The sequence below is a fragment of the Mauremys reevesii genome, linkage group 5 (assembly GCF_016161935.1).
Source record: "Mauremys reevesii isolate NIE-2019 linkage group 5, ASM1616193v1, whole genome shotgun sequence".
In the NCBI taxonomy this organism is placed as follows: domain Eukaryota; kingdom Metazoa; phylum Chordata; order Testudines; family Geoemydidae; genus Mauremys; species Mauremys reevesii.
This window is the reverse complement of record NC_052627.1, coordinates 21,394,217-21,404,653: the sequence shown is the minus strand read 5'-3', so window position 1 is coordinate 21,404,653 and position 10,437 is coordinate 21,394,217. Positions and strand designations below refer to the sequence as shown.

The 10,437-nt window shown below is 51.5% G+C and overlaps 1 protein-coding gene across 2 annotated transcripts in view; it reads left to right on the top strand.

Moving 5' to 3' along the window:
* The first annotated feature begins 528 nt into the window (after nt 1–528).
* Nucleotides 529–10,437, top strand: part of LOC120405800 (broad substrate specificity ATP-binding cassette transporter ABCG2-like) — a 40,361-nt gene continuing 30,452 nt past the window's right edge. For both annotated transcript variants that reach the window (XM_039539555.1, XM_039539552.1), the window contains exon 1: nt 529–789. The gene's annotated coding sequence lies outside the window, so the exon portion shown is untranslated. The remainder of the gene's footprint in view (nt 790–10,437) is intronic.

Genomic DNA, 10,437 nt, shown 5'->3' with positions numbered 1-10,437 from the left:
ATTTACAGGTGCTATTGCACCGGTCCTGGAAATGTTTAACCAGGTTTGTGCCAATCAAATTTTAACCCTGGTTTCTGAAATGCTATTGAACATAGTTTGGCCTTGTCTACACTTACAGATACAATATGTTCAGCACTAGGGAAGAAGGGGCTGGTAGATTTAGAATAGGGAAAACACCCCACAAGAAGTTGCAGTCAGTACCGTGTGCATTGTGGGCACATAAGAAATACTAATAATTAACCCGTTTGGTGGAATCTTTGTAAGTCCACAGTTGGTGGCACTGCTGTAGTATGTCAGAAAGTCAACACTGGCAGTGTCTTTTGTTTGGGGGTGTGTCCCCAGGCACACTGCCACTGGCAGTGACTGAGCTTGGGCACAAGACTATGTGTGGAGATGAGGTGCTGCAGAACTCCTGCTCCGATGCACTTTAGTTCATTTATGGCACCCTGGGCTAGAAAAGCTGAGCTGCATGTGCCTCTGCCCCTGCCCCTGGACTGGGAGCCTCTCTCATTTCAGCAGCAAAGAGGAGGGGAGGTGACTGTCCTTTGCAAGGCTCTGTGGGGGAGGGGAAGGAGGGGTTTCCTGTAGATTAGCCCTTGATACTACAGAAAGCCTAGTGAGCCACTGGTGAGACTTCACCTTCCTTTGAGCTGCATAAGAGGCTGGGATCACTGCTGCACTTGCCACTCACCGCTCTTCCCCTGATTCCAGCTGTGTCTCAGTACCTGTCTGTATCACCCGTAAACTTCTTCACTGCCACTGCCTTCTGCACGGACCAAGATCCACTGGGTAAGTCCACTGGGGCATTTCAACCTTATTGATGGAGTTATATATATTTTTAAACTGTCTAATCTAGTGACTGGTTTCCTTCCCTGTGCCAGGGAGAGGAGAGATGAGAAAAACAATAGTGGAAGAGCTGTTCTGCCACCAACTAATGAATTAGATTCTGCAGCTGGTTTGGCCGACAGTGAGAAAGAAAATGTTTTGTGATTTGCCTGGAGTTCTCCACTGCATTTAATTTACCTGCAAAATTAGATGTCCAAAATAAGAATGTAAGACTGATGGCTGAATGGTGAAAGAGCTCAGGAACTAGAATATGGAGAGGGAAACAAGTATATTACTTAGAAATTTGGATGTATGTCTATGTACCATATATAATACACAAGAGCTCTTTTATCCAAACCTGTTTAGTACATAATACCCTTTTTTCTGAATCTAGGTTACACATCCCCAGGTATGTCAGTTACCTGTTAACATACCTGATTTTCTGAATCCCCTTTTACACAAATGGTTTTAATTTCCCCAAAACATTAATGAAAATGAGGATTGTGCCGTGTATAAATCCATATATGCCATACCGGTTTCCTGTTTAAATAGATGCATATGTACATACATATACCTGTCTGTGCTCTGTGTACATATGTAATAAAGCATTGTATAAAGCATAGGATTTATATATATGTTTCATGTATTTGTATTTATATAGAGAACTAAAATGCACAGCTACAATATGTTTTTATGGAGGGTTTCACCTGACAGTTAAACCTTTGTACCCATTATAAATAAGAGAAGTAACAGTTTAACTAATGAATGGCTGGCAGGTTTACAGGATGTTGAAAATTAGGATTTTTTTAAAAGGCCTGATAAGGAGTTTTCCAAAGCATGGAAAGCATGAACACCAACAAGAGTTGATTTTGTCTCTAAAACTATATATTCTTAGTTAATTTTAGCTCTTGATGTGTTTGTTTGAAGAGGTAAAATACCTAGAATAAACTGGTTGGTCTTTCGAAAACCAGTTAAAATATGTGTTGTTGGGTTTTGTGATTTGTAATTGCATTACTGAGTTACAAGCGCTCTTCCTTTATGATTTAGAAAACTTGTCCAGTGCCAGTTGCTTACTGTAGGAAATTGCTAAGACAAGAGTTCACATCATCTCTTTGTCAATATAAAATATCTTAGGCTGGCAAACATTTTTAGTAAAGTTGCTTTAAAAATCTCAGGCCTGGTTCTGCTGTGGCTCATGTTGGTTTGATAGCCATATAATGTCACTGATTTCAGGTAAATGACTCCTGATTTACCCTGCTGTATGTGAGAGGGGAATCAGGCCTTTGGACTATACAAGTCAACATACAATGCACGAGAAAAATGCCTGTATGTGCCCCAATTTACACACTTAAGGTGTTTTCCTCTTTGGGGTTTGAAAATGTTATTTAAGTTATGGCATCTATGGACAGAAAGATATGATTTCTTTAAAGAGGGCATTTTTAGTGTTCAGTTAGAAGAAAGATTAAATATTAAGATCCAATATTTTAAATGTATTCCAGATAAATTATTTTGTCTCCTGACTTGGTAATATTACTAATAGTTTGAGAGAGGTTATGGATACTGAACTTCTGCCTTGAAAGGATGCAGTGGAAGGTCTGAAAGCAAGAATCTTTCTTGAGGATAGGCTTAATGGGGACAACCTGGTTACACAGAAAAATGGAGTAATGAAATAAGTGGAGAACTAAAGGTCCAGTACAGTGTTGTGATAGAAAATATGGTGATTTTATCTATTGTGTGGTCAGCCATTACTCACACAAACAGGGCCGCCCAGAGGATTCAGGGGGCCTGAGGTAAAGCAACTTCCATAAAAAAAAAGTTGCAATACTATAGAATACTATATTCTTGTGGGGGCCCCTCTGGGGCCAGGGGCCTGGAGCAAATTGCCCCACTTGCCCCCCACCCCGGGCGGCCCTGCACACAAACCCCTAATTGATTGTAATGGGATTGAAACATCTGTAAGGGCTGCCCTTATATTAGTCCATTTGTATCATTACATCATATGAATACAAGTCATCAGCTTGCTACTGTAAATGTGTTCAACTAGGATTTTTTAGATTTATTCTGGGATCATCCATCAAGGATGAAATATTAGTAATCCATAGATGATATTGCTGGGACTACGCTGCTGCTTGATCCAAAGAGTTTTCTACTGGGTTTTTCTAAATTAGGTGCTGGGGTAAGAAGAATTAATGTCGTTGATGACTTACTTTTTGATAGGAAGGATGAGTGTTAGAAGAAGATTTTTTGAAAGAGAAAAAGTACAGCATGTACCATTCATGAATAGCTCACCGACATGGGCGACATTTCAGTTACGGAGAAAATAACTTACTTTAACCAAAGTTGATATAATGATGATATAGTCCCCTTCGTTCATCATACTGGAAAAATACTTCTGAACACAAACTAATGTATTCTGATTATTTACTTATAATATGTTGGTGCCTATACACGATGATGTGGCACATTATTTTACTGGATATTTATCTGTCCATTAACATCTAGAGGAGATGAGCAAATGTTTGTAGGTTTTTTTGTGAATTGGAAATGGAATTTCACTACACATACATTCATTTGATTTATATTTTCTTTGCTATTTCTTTGTTCTCTGGCTTTTTACTCGCAAAAGGACTATCAAATCAGATGCAAAATAACATTACACAAACCTTCCACTCTGAGAAAACAAGTAATAGTAAAGCATATTAACAACCTTTGCTCTTTTCTCAAAGCAAACATCAAAAGGAACATGCCCATATCTTTCCATGGTTAGGCTTACTGATTTATAAAAATCTTCCTATTCCTGAGTAAATATTAACTATATAATCGTTCACTGAATGTTTGCATTATTAATAGAAAAAATACTAAAAAACAAAAGCAAATGAAAAGTCCGCCCACCATGCATAGATATTATATTACTGCTGCTAGTGGCTCATTGCCTTTTGGCACAAGATTAGAGACACACCAGTTTCTCCCATAGGGAATTGCTATAATGGAAGATTTGTAATGTCAAGACTCAGATGAGAAGAGAGGCGGGTAGTGCAGATTTTAATTTGTGACTGATACATCACCTAGAAGAGCAAAATAATTATTTTTTAGAATTAAGACTTAACAATTGTGTGTCAATTGCAATAAAAGTATGCACAAATGTAGCTGTTCAAAGTCACTTCTTGTTCAAAACGTTATCTGGAACGGTGCTTTTCTCTGCTTACCTTATTGGAGAGGATCATTTGTCGTGTTCCTGGTTTACAGGGGGTTTATTCAACATGTCACCAAATGTTTCACATTTTGTTTTCTTATATTTTTGAGAATGGTGTTGAGAATGTTGCATAATAATTAAAGCAATATAAGCTCAGGAAAGTCAAATTTAAATTTAAGGGCAGGCCAAATTCTAACTTGTGCTTCAGTCACTTTGTGCCATTCTGGCCACACTAAGGAGGCCAAGATCTATCCTAAGCAGGGCATCTGGGAATTCATTTGATGTAGGGGGAATTCCTGAAACGCAGGAAGTTGGTTTAGTTTGCTATATGCCACCTGGTGGAGAAAGGGGTGTTCCCAGTTGGCATGGCTGATGCCAGGAGGGAGGAGTCTCCTTAGTGAAAAGGCAGTTACTCACCGTGGTAACTGGTGTTCTTCGAGATGTGTTGCTCCTATCCATTCCATGTAGGTGTGCGCGCCGCGCGTGCACGGCATCTCGGAACTTTTTTACCCTAGCAACTCCGGCGGGCCGGCTGGGCGCCCCCTGGAGTGGCGCCGCTATGGCGCTAGATATATACCCCAGCCGGCCCGTCCGCTCCTCAGTTCCTTCTTGCCGGCTACTCCGACAGTGGGGAAGGAGAGCGGGTCTGGAATGGATAGGAGCAACACATCTCGAAGAACACCAGTTACCACGGTGAGTAACCGCCTTTTCTTCTTCGAGTGATTGCTCCTATGCATTCCATGTAGGTGATTCCCAAGCCTTACCTAGGCGGTGGGGTCGGAGTGAGACGTGGCAGAGTGCAAGACTGCTGAGCCGAAGGCTGCATCGTCTCTTGATTGTTGCACCAACGCATAGTGTGAAGCGAAGGTGTGGACGGAGGACCAGGTGGCCGCTCTACAGATGTCCTGGATTGGAACATGGGCCAGGAAGGCAGCAGAAGCGGCTTGTGCTCTTGTAGAGTGGGCCGTCAGGCGACTAGGTGATACCCGAGCAAGCTCATAGCATGTTCGAATACAAGCCGTCACCCACGAGGAAATCCTCTGTGAGGAGACCGGTTCGCCCCTCATACGCTCCGCAATCGCGACGAAGAGCTGGGTCGAACGCCGGAAGGGCTTCGTGCGCTCTATATAAAAGGCGAGGGCCCTGCGGACGTCCAGGGTGTGAAGCCGTTGCTCCCGAGGCGAGGTGTGCAGCCTTGGGTAGAAGACCGGGAGGAAGATGTCCTGGTTAATATGGAAGGCCGACACGACCTTAGGGAGGAAGGCAGGATGCGGCCGAAGCTGAACCTTGTCTGCGTGGAAGACAGTATACGGGGGGCCAACAGTTAAGGCACTGAGTTCGGATACTCGTCTCGCAGATGTTATAGCGACGAGGAAGGCCGTCTTCCACGACAGGTGAAGCAGGGAGCAAGTCGCCAGAGGCTCAAACGGCGGTCCCATAAGCCTGGCCAGAACTAGGTTCAAATCCCAGACCGGTGTAGGGCGCCGTAAGGGCGGGTACAAACGGTCCAGGCCCTTGAGGAATCGAGAGACCATGTGGGTGGAAAAGATGGAGCGTCCTTCAACCGGTGGACGAAACGCAGATACGGCTGCCAGGTGCACCCTCAAGGAGGAGACCGCGAGGCCTTGCTCCTTAAGGGACCAGAGGTAGTCCAGGATAATCGGAATAGGGACGAGAAAGGGGTTCAGGCCTTTCTGGTCGCACCAGATAGCAAAACGCTTCCATTTCCCGAGGTAGGTGGAGCGCGTTGAAGGCTTCCTGCTTTCAGTTAGGACTCGCTGTACCGCCTGCGAACAGTCACGCTCCGCTTGAGTCAACCAATCAGGTACCAGGCTGTAAGATGCAGGGAGCGGAGGTCCGGGTGGCGAAGCCGGCCGAAGTCCTGCGTGATAAGGTCCGGCCACAATGGAAGAGGAATGGGTTCTCGGACGGAGAGCTCGAGCAGCAGGGTGTACCAATGCGGTCTCGGCCAGGCCGGAGCGATCAGTATGAGGCGAGCCTTGTCCCTCCGAAGCTTGAGGAGCACCCGATGAACGAGCGGGAACGGAGGGAAGGCGTATAGGAGGTGATCCTTCCAGGAGCAGAGGAACGCGTCCGACAGGGAGCCGCGGGAGCGTCCCTGGTAGGAGCCCTGGTAGGAGCAGAACCGGTTGCACTTCCTGTTGCCCTCGGAGGCAAAGAGGTCTAGTTGGGGAAATCCCCACCTCCGGAAGATCGTATGCACCACGTCTGGGCGAAGGGACCACTCGTGGGTAAGGAAGGACCTGCTGAGGCGGTCGGCTAGCGTGTTCTGTATGCCCGGAAGAAACGACGCTGTCAGGTGAATTGAGCGGGCTATGCAAAAGTCCCACAGGCGAAGCGCTTCCGTGCAAAGCAGGGAGGAGCGGGCTCCGCCCTGCTTGTTGACGTAGAACATCGCCGTCGTGTTGTCCGTCAGCACTGTGACACAGCACCCGCGGAGATGGGCCTGAAAAGCTTTGCACGCTAACCATATCACCCGGAGCTCCCGGACGTTGATGTGCAAGGAGAGCTCCAGAGGAGACCAGAGGCCTTGGGTGTGGAGGTCGCCCAGGTGTGCCCCCCATCCGATGTCCGAGGCATCCGTGGTCAAGGTGACTGAGGGACACGGCGGGCGGAATGGTACCCCTGCACAGACAACCTGAGGGGCTAGCCACCAACTGAGAGTATCGAGGGTAGGCCTCGGGACTGTGACGATCGAGTCCATGGGGTCGCGATGTGGGCGGTACACAGAGGCCAGCCAAGTTTGGAACGGACGAAGGTGTAACCTGGCGTAAGCGGTCACGAAAGTGCACGACACCATGTGGCCCAGGAGGTGAAGGCAGGACCGCGCCGTCGTCGTGGGAAAGGATTGGAGATCTCTGATGCAAGCTACCAGTGTCTGGTGCCGAGTGAGCGGAAGGCAGGCCCTGGCCAACTGAGAATTCAGGACTGCTCCGATGAACTCCACCCTCTGAGCTGGAGTTAAAATGGACTTCTCGAAGTTTACGAGAAGGCCCAGTTCTCCAAAAAGGGTCAGGATATCGGTCACTTGGTCTGCTACCAGCTGACGTGATGGGTCGCGAATCAACCAGTCGTTGAGGTACGGATATACGTGCACCCGACGACGACGGAGGGCCGCGGCAACAACCGCCATACATTTGGTGAAGACCCTCAGGGTGGTGGAGAGGCCGAAGGGAAGCACCGCAAACTGGTAGTGCCTGTCGTTTACCATGAAGCGGAGGTATCGACGATGGGGGGGATAGATCGCGACATGGAAATATGCGTCTCTCATGTCGAGGGCGGCAAACCAGTCTCCTGGATCCAAGGAGGGAATAATAGTCCCCAGGGTTACCATGCGGAACTTGAGTTTTAGCAGGTACCGGTTGAGCTTCCGGAGGTCCAGGATTGGACGGAGGCCTCCTTTTGCTTTGGGGATGAGGAAATAACAGGAATAAAAACCCCTGTCCCGCCGGTCGGGCGGTACCTCCTCTATGGCACCCAAACTCAGCAGAGTCTCGACCTCTTGTAAGAGGACTTGCTCGTGAGCGGGGTCCCTGAAGAGGGACAGGGAGGGTGGATGGGAAGGAGGGGGCGAAACAAACTGGAGGCGGTACCCGGATTGGACAGTATGCAGGACCCAGCTGTCCGATGTTATGCGGGACCATGCCGGGAGGAAATGGGAGAGGCGGTTGGAAAACAACGGGGAAGGATCCAATGGAGAGACTGATGGGCCATCCTCGGGCGTCCCATCAAAACGCCTGCTTAGGCCCTTGAGGGGCCTTAGAGGGCGCCTGGGACTGGTTGCGCCTGCTGCCTGATGGTCGGCGGCGCGTCAGGTTGTTCCGGCGGCTATTATAGGGTCGGGATCTGGCCTGAGTAAACGGCCGGGACGGCTGTCTACGGAACGACTGCCTCTGGGTCGCCGGCGTGTGCATTCCCAGGGTTCGGATAGCCACGCGACCGTCCTTAAGGGTCTGTATTCGGGAGTCCGTCTTTTTGGAGAAAAGCCCGTGTGTTTCAAACGGCAGATCCTGGAGGGTGTACTGCACCTCCGGGGCCAAGGTGGAGGATTGCAGCCAGGAAATATGCCGCATAGTCACCCCGGAGGCGAGGGTGCGGGCTCCAGAGTCCGCCGAGTCCAGCGCAGCCTGGATGGAGGAGCGCGCGGACTTCTTACCGTCCTCGAGGAGGGCGCTGAACTCTTGGCGGGAGGTTGCTGGGACGAGTTCAGTGAATTTAGAGAGCGAGAGCAGCATCTCGTAGGTGTACCTGGCAAGCAATGCCGACTGATTGGCAATGCGGAGCTGCAGGCCCCCCGCCGAATAGACCTTACGGCCCAAGAGGTCCATGCGCTTTGCGTCTTTGGACTTGGGAGCTGCTGCCGGTTGACCGTTACGCTCTCGGTCGTTCACTGACTGGACGACTAGGGAGTCCGGAGCCGGATGAGTATACAAGTACTCGTACCCCGTGGGGGGAACCGATTATTTGCGCTCTACGCCTCGGGCAGTGGGCGGGATGGACGCCGGCGTTTGCCAGATGGTGGTGGCGTTACGCTGGATTGTGCGAATGAAAGGGAGGGCCACGCACACGGGGGCCTCAGACCCAATGACATTGGTGACCGGGTCATCATTTTCCACGACCTCTGCCACTGGGAGGTCTATGGACTGCGCGACCCAACGGAGCGCTTTTAAGTCTATTGGCGGGGGGTCTACCATCGACGACCCTGCGACCGCCTCGTCAGGCGATGAGGAGGAAGACAGACCCGGGCCCGTCGGTTCTGGTGGTGGCTCGTCTAGCAGTGGAGCAGGAACGTTAGAGTCCGGCTGTACCGCAGGGAGCGGCAGAGAAGTCCCGGGCGTTGGCGATGGCGGGGGCCTACTGATAGTCGCTTCTGGCACGCGACGCTCAGAACCCGGAGGCCGCGAGGGCAAGGGCGGGCCCTGTGTCTCGTGTTGCGCCCACGGGACCCAGAATCCCCACTGTTGTGGACCATAGGTTTGACCTGGGGTATCCATCCTGAGACCCGCTCCGCTGTCGACCTGGGACGCGACGGAGGGCTGGCGTGACCACTGGGGGGCAGAAGCGCTTAAAGAGTGCCCCGTCGACGGCCGGCACGCGTCTGCTGGCGGCGCCGTGGGTCGATGCCTGTCTTCGTGGTACCGGGAGCACGACCGGGACCAACGGTCGCATCGGTGCCGGGGCGGCGACCGGCTGTGGCTTCGGTGCCGGGAAGCGCTGCGGTCGTGGCCTCTGGAGTGGCTGCAGTCCCGGCGCCTGTAGCGGCTGTGGTCACGGTGCCGAGGGCAGCTACGGTCATGGTGCCGGGAGAGACTGCGGTCGCCGCGGTGCCGTGAGTGGTCTCTAGAGGCGGACCTCCGCCGGTACCGGCGACTGGGGCTTCGAGATCGGTACCTCGACGCCGAGCGGTACCGTGAGTGAGACCGGCGCCGAGACAGTGAACGGTCCCGAGGCGTTGATCGGCGTCGGGATCAAGGTCGGCGGGACGGTGACCGGCTGCGAGAGCGGGACCGACTGAAGTCCCTTGCTCGATGATCCTCGGCGCCTGGGTGTCTCATCATGGCTGGCTTCCCCGCAGAGGGTACAGCCCGCACCGGCGGCGCCGGGGGCCGGAGGCTCGGCGCCTCTGTCAAAGAGATAAGCTCCCTCGCCTGCGAGTATGTCTCGGGCGTATTTGGGAGTCCAAGCTCGACCTCGGGTGGTGCCGGGGAGCAGGGGGTGGCCGGGCTCAACGGCTCTTCCGGTGCCGGAGCTGCCGGACCCGTGCACTGCGAGTGCACTATCGCAGCCGGAGCCGCAGGTGTTGGCAGTGGCTGGGCGATCGGTCCCGAAGCTGAGACCTTAGCCGTCGCTGGCGCTTTCTTCTTGCGCACCGGAGACGGGGAGCGGTGCCGGGACACTGGTGCCGGTTTCGACGGACGGGATGCTTCCGAGCTGTGCCGGCTCGGTGCCGCCGGTGCGCTGCGGACCGAAGACGATTTCGGCGCCGCTGGGATCGGTGCCGGTGGGCGCAGCGCCGACTCCATCAGGAGCTGTTTAAGCCTAGAGTCCCGCTCTTTCCTAGTCCGCGGCTTAAAGGCTGCACAAATGGGGCACTTATCCGTGTGATGAGATTCCCCCAGACAGCGAAGGCAGGAATCGTGAGCGTCCCCAACGGGCATCAGCCGCTGACAAGCTGAGCACGGCTTGAATCCCGGTGTCTGGGGCATGAGCCCACACCGGGTGGGGAAAAAGGAGGGTAAACCCCCCCTAATTCCTTAAACTACCTTAACTAACTAACTATGATCTAAACTGACTAACTATTTACAAAAAACGGAGAAAACTGCTAGGGGTGTGGAGGACTAAAGGAGCACTCCACAGTTCCAACTAGCCGTCACGGGCGGGAAGAAGGAACTGAGGAG